The sequence below is a fragment of the Cupressus sempervirens genome, chromosome 1, assembly GCF_028749045.1.
Source record: "Cupressus sempervirens isolate cs-2001-9-10 chromosome 1, ASM2874904v1, whole genome shotgun sequence".
Lineage (NCBI taxonomy): Eukaryota > Viridiplantae > Streptophyta > Pinopsida > Cupressales > Cupressaceae > Cupressus > Cupressus sempervirens.
In genome coordinates this window covers 334424214-334431117 of record NC_143118.1, presented here as the reverse complement: position 1 = coordinate 334431117, position 6904 = coordinate 334424214, and positions in this window count along the sequence as shown.

The following is a 6904-nucleotide window of genomic DNA, read 5'->3' as shown; positions in this document are numbered from 1 at the left end:
GATGGTATGTCTAAAAAGTTTGATAGGGAAGAAGTTAAATGTGCTTCCTTCTCCTTCCAAGGATTCAAGTATTTGGGTCTTGATGGGTTCCCCTGAGAATTCTTTCATGAGTATTGGGATATAGTGGGTGAAGATGTGTTCAAAGCTATGTGACACTTCTTTAGAATGTGAGTAATGGTGAATAAGACTAATCAAACCTACATTTTTCTTATTTCTAAAAATAATTACCCCCTTTGTATGGAATACTTCTATCCTACAAGTCATTGTAATACTATTTACAAAATTATAACAAAGATTTTAGTGAACAAAATAAAATTGATCCTGCATAAATTGATTTCTAAAAATCAAAAAAAAAAATTTGGAGGGAGGAACATTATGGATGCGGTCATCACTACTCATGAGATATTATATTCTATGAATGTTAATGATAAACCAACAATGGTCCTTAAGATCGACATTTCAAAATCCTATGATAGTTTGAAGTGGTCTTTCATGGATAAAGTGCTAGCCAAATTTGGTTTCTCTAGAAAGTTCCACAAGATAATTATGAATTGTGTCACTACCATGAATTATGCATTTTTAGTTAATGAGGTCCCTTTGGGATTTTTTAGCATGGGGATTGGACTTAGGAAAGGAGACCCTCTTTCTCCTTATATGTTTATAATTGTGGTTGAAGTCCTAAGTAGGAACCTAAACAAACTTAATCTTTGTAATTATATCCATGGTTTCAAAGATGCCTTTGATATCCCACATCTACTCACCAACAATTTTTTGATGATACTGTGCTTTTTGGTGAATCTATTTTATCTGAGAATAAGGCTTGGAAACCCCTTTTAGATAACTATGCCAAGTTATCTAGATAATATATAAACTCCCAAAAAAATAAGCTTTTCTATTTTAGTACTACGTATGACATTCAACTTTACATTTCTACTAAGTTGGAATGCCACATTCAATGTACCCTAGAAATGTATCTTTGCCTCCCTTTTTCTCTTGAGAAACTTAGTCACCTCCACTAGAATAGTGTGATTGAAAAGTTCCAAAATAATTCGATAGGATTAAAAGGAAAACTCTGAAGTTTTGGGAGTAAGCTTCTACTCCTTAAAAGTTTTTCTCCAAAGTATCCCTGTGTACTTTATATCCTCCTTAATGACAACACAGGTGGCAGATTCCTTGGAGCAAATCCAAAAAATCTTTCTCTAGTCTAAGGTGAAGGAAAAGAGAAAGATGACTCTTGTCAACTAGAATTAGGTGTGTAAACCCAAGGAGAATGGAGGCCTTAGAATCAAGAGTTTTAAAGCATGAATAATACTCTAGTCTCTAAATTGGGATGATTAACATTATAGGGAGTTAAGGAGTGGACAAATTTTTTAAGATCTAGATACTTATTCTATTGTCCTACCTATTTATATGTAAGCAAGAATAACTCTAATGTCATCTCTATTCTCTAGAAGAACATCTCGAAAAATAAAGGAATGACTAGAAGAGGTAGTAGAATGAAAATTGGAAATGGTAGAAAAACCTTGCTTTGGGAAGAGATACGGAAGGATGAGATTCCCATAAAGGTGGAATTTAATAACCAAGGTTTGATTGACTAGTTTAAGATGACTATGGAAGAGAAAGTAGAAAACTATATAGAATGGGAAAATGGCAATGCAAGATGGAAGGACTTAATTAAATTATATAAACTACAAAGAGATGTTAGAAAAATCAAACATATAAGAATATATGTGGTCACTAATCTAAGGGATATGCTTTCTGATACTAGTTTATGTAATTAGTCCCAAGAAGAAAAATGGATTTGGAGATATAACAACAATGACATCTTCTCTTATAGCTTGGCCTATAGATCACTAGAGGAGTCCATAGTGGGAGACAAATTATGGAAGATGATTTGGATCTCTAATATACTGCCTAGAATTAACTGCTTTTTGTGGGTAGTGGCCCATGAAAAAAACTTTATGCTTGACAATCTCTCTAAATATGACTAAAGTTAGCTAACATATGTGTTCTTTGTCAGAAAGATGCTAAAAATATCAACCATTTATTGCTACATTTCTCACTAGTAAATTTGGACCTATTTTTTGATGAGTGTTGGTCGAAAGTTTGACACTCAAAGGTTGAAAAATATCATTGCTATAATTTTGTCAAAAAATTGACAATTATGCAATGGTTATCGATGATCGTTATGGTCAAAATATTGACATTTATGAAATTGTTGTCAACAAGTTTTCCATGCCCTCCATGGTAGGCTACATCAAAATATCGACGACAATAAGATTTTTATAGATGTGTTTGTCATACCACCAATGACAAGTGTCATCAACATATCAACTAAGAGGCATCAAAATTTTGATGACAACTAGAGTTAAAAAAAAAAAAAAAAATTGTTTAATTGTATCAGGTTAATAACAGTCATATGAATACCGACCTTGTTCCTATTGAACTAGAAATCATATTATGGAATAAAAGTTCTTAATAAAAAGAGTGTTGATGACCAAGGAAAGATGTGGAAGAGGTTAAGATTATTTGGAAAATGGTAGACCATTTAGATAGAATATGCTACACCATCCTTTTTATGCACTTGATAGTTTTTTAGATATAAATTAGTAAAATTTAATTGTGACAAAGTAGATGAGATAAAGTTGGGCTTATTTGAAGCATCATATAGGATGGTCCCTCAAGATAGAGTTAATGAAAAATCTAGTAGGAAGTTAATCATTTTAAAGACTTGAAAGAAATGATATTGAATAAGGTAGGAAAAGGCATATACAAAGTGGACTTTGGTGCTTCTAATCTATAGCAACAAGAGGAATCAAATCAAAGTAAAGGGAAGCTCTCTAATTTGTAAAGTCTAGTAAGTATAAATAGGCACCTAAAATCATGTCTTAAGATCACAAATATAATAACTTGGATGAAAATATAACCAAAATGGTAGGTTAAGCTTCCACACTTGGACAATATTGTAGGCCTTTTCATTTGAAGTGAAGAAACTATATTAGATCAACAAGTTTGTAGACTTGTTAGATATTTATGATTTTGGAGAACCTCATCATTGGAATCACAAGTTTGATAACCAATGGGATGAGTAGAAGAAAATCGAATCCCTCTAGTTGCAAATTGCTTCTAGATTGGAGCATTGCCTCCAATCTTGGTCAAACAACATTAGATTCTCTTAGAAGGAAGATATAGAAGAAAGGAAAGAAAAAGGAAACAACAATAAAGAGGGAGAAGTAGGTGAAAATTGATGGTAACACATTTTTCTTTTTGGCATTTGATTTACTGTTTTAACCTAGTTAGCATTTTGATAACTTGGTTGATCAGTTTGGTTTGCCATTAATGCCAAAGAGGGAGATTGCTGGAAATCTAATTGAAAAGATCATTATTGAAGGAGGAGATTAATTGCAAAGAGGAAGATTGTTGACAAAGAATGTTTTCAATCATTTTTTTGTAATTGATGTCAAACCTGCTATTTGCTAGGATGACAATTGCTTATAAGATCCAAGTACTATCACTTAGTCGATTGATGAAGAGGATTTAATCAACAAGATTTAACAAAAGCACCTAAGGGAAAGGTTGAGTTATGGTTTTGTAATGAAGTACAAGGATTAGTTAAGACATTGGTAAAATGATGTATTGATAGTATACTTGAAGATACAGATCTTGGCCACACCTAGAAACATTAGAAGAATAAGTCAGTTAAGTCAAATGGTTACATTGCCACCCAACACCTAAGTTAGTTTGTAGTGCTTGTTGAGCTACACAATGTTTACCAAGATTCATAAACAAGTCATAGTGCAAAGCAAGCATAACGAAGGCTTCTAAACTATTCAATGGAAGTGAAGAAGATTGTAGTGTTAACTGAGCTATGGTATGTTAACCAAGTTATACTAGGTCTATTGATCTCATTATGTTAACATATAAATCTATTGTTAAATGAGTCATGTAGTTTCAATTGAGTGATTCAACAACTACCAAGTTTCTTAGTGTTAACTAAGTCACACAGTGATAACTATGTTCAAGCTACTTGGAATTGATTAGTATGGACCAAGCTTCAAATCCAACCAAGTGCCAAAGATTTTCAAGCATTGACAATGTTTTTCGAGTATCAAAAGATCATCGAGTTTGTCTATCAAAAAATCATCATATTTGGATAAATAAATTTCTTTTTTACATCAACAAGTATCAAAGAAAGATGTCTCTGATGTAAAACTTAGTAAAAACCAAAAATATCAATAGAAAACACTTTGCAAATCTATCAAAATCAATTTTTTTTATGAAACTTAAATCCTTTGCATTTAGAGTAACAATAAACCTAGATTAGAAAATAAGACTTTTTAAAACTAATTAGTTCCAAGTTTTGTGTAAATATTAAAATTTTCATTTTACTTTAAAAGCTAATTGTGATAGTTTAATTTAGGTAAATTGCTGAAAATGTCAATTTAAATGAAATTAGGGGGTAGAGGCATTATGCAAATCTATATTCTTTGTATCTTTTGGTTTTCATTACATTTTTATTAAAATTCTTATGGCTTAGATTCTATAATTGTATAATAGAGTGGGTTCATGTAGTATGTTATTTAAAATGCTACATCAGATTTAGAGCATAAACATTAGAGGCACCTTGGTTATTGGGAATTAAAGCCAATTCATTAGGAGGTTTTCATCTTGAGTAAATTCATCATTAATCACAAATTGTATAATAGAGTGGGTTCATGTAGTATGTTATTCAAAATGCTACATCAGATTTAGAGCATAAACATTAGAGGCACCTTGGTTATTGGGAAATAAAGCCAATTCATTAGGAGGTTGTCATCTTGAGTAAATTCATCATTAATCACTATGTTGTGATTCTTATTTGAAATATGAAAATCTAACACATGGAGTTCTATAAAGGGTGAACGATAAAAGGAAAAAGATGGCCACAAACTAGATGGTTCATGTGCAAGCGAGATTTTGCCAATATGGATTCGAGTAGCAAGTACAAGACCAAGATAAAAGGACATCAAGAATGAGATCATAAATGGTTCCAAAATGTTGGAAAAAAGATAATATGAAGTCAAGGATAAGATTTGGTTCAAGATGAAGGAACAGTATAAATAAAATATTCTAGATATCAAGACATAGAAGAAAGACTCATCAAGTTCAATTGAAGAACAAGATCAACATAATCTAGAAGATGCCAAGTGAAAATATGATGCAGGAGCATCTTGCATGGAAAAAAAAAAAAAAATTGAAAAAAAAAAAATTTGGAAAAAAAAAAAAAAAATTGTGGAGGAGAGAGAAAGTGACGAAAATTAGAGGAGAAATAATAAAAAAAATAAAAAAAAGGGAAAAAGGAGAAAAGAAAGGAAAAGGTGATTTCTATTTTCGAGGTACATAGGTGGCATAATAGAAAAAAATAAAAAATAAATGGTTGTCATTCCATTTATCGAGGTGAGTGGGTAGAATTCTAGAAAGTTATGAATATTGTAGAAAGTTTTGGAAGTTGTAGAAGGTTGTGGAAGTTGTAGAAGGTTGTGGAGGAATTCTAGAAGGTTGTGGATAAGTCATGCATGGGGTGGTAAGTGCCTATTTAAGCAAGGCATATGAGCATTTCTAAATCAAGCTCAAGGGGGAAGCTTGAGGAGTGGAAGCTCAAGGAGAAGCTTGAGAAGTGGAAGCTTTGGGAGGAAAAGCTTGAATGTGTGAAAGTTGGAAAGTGAAAAATTTGGAAGGTGTGAAAGAGAAAGAGGAAGTGAAGAGTGAGTTTTCCTGAGTTTGTAGACAGAGTGCCGAATGTGAGGCAGTTTACACTTGGATCTTGGATTAGGTTTGTGAGAAGAGCTAGTGGTTGCGGTTTAGAAACAAGGAGGTTGCTTGGTGGCTTGCGAGCACAAGTTGAGATCTCAAAGGTTTCTACCAGAGTGTGGATCTGGACTAGCTTGGGTTTGGATTGGATCTTGAGAGATCTTGGAAAAATGTTATTGTAATTGCTATTGAATTTTCAGGTATAATAAAATTGTCTTCATATTGTTGCATTATTGGTTGTGAGTTGGTAAGGGTGGTGTGGCCCTTTATCAAAATATTACAACATAAAGGATTTGAAACAATTGAGAAGATGGTCTATAACAATTGAAGGTTAAAATGGGATTTTCTTCATCATATGTTATTTATCAATTTTATAGGATGAGTGTGTTGAGGTGACAAACATATCCTCAACAAATGAGAATATATGCCAAGTGTCCAAGTGGAAGAACTTCATCATGTTGTGTCTAGATTTTCTAAATTTATGAGAGAGGAAAGGGATAATGAAAATAACATTTTTGGATGTGGCTTGGTATAAATACAAGTGGCATCATATTATTGGTTCAATAAATGGTGGTTAAATAAAATTTTCTATTATTAGAATACGTCCTCAATGTCTAAGACAAGAAACTAAATTAGTTTGTTTCAAGCAAGGATTATGATGGAATTATTTAGAACAACTCAGAGCAGGGGTGAATTAGTTATCCAAGGTCTAGATGTACAAATTAAACTTTTCAATGCTTAGTGGATCCATATCCATAAAACCTTATCATGCATGCATCCATTAGATCATACAATACTTAAACTTTGTAGATTACTGTCCTAGGTCAAAACAACTTTACAAAAATGTAAACATGAAACACCATAAGAACATTCACACAATTTGATACAAGGGTTTTATGTGGAAACCCAATTTTGCAAAAACCACCAATAACATGCTACTAATTCTCACTGTTATGAAGTGATGCCCTGTGAAAAGCCAACCTTGTTAAAGGTTACAATACACATTGTTAAATGTGACATGGTTAAATGATTTCAATCACCCTACTAGGAGTGATCCTTCTTTGAGGACTTTAGACCATTTCATTAGAATGTCACCCAGTTAAAGGATTTACAA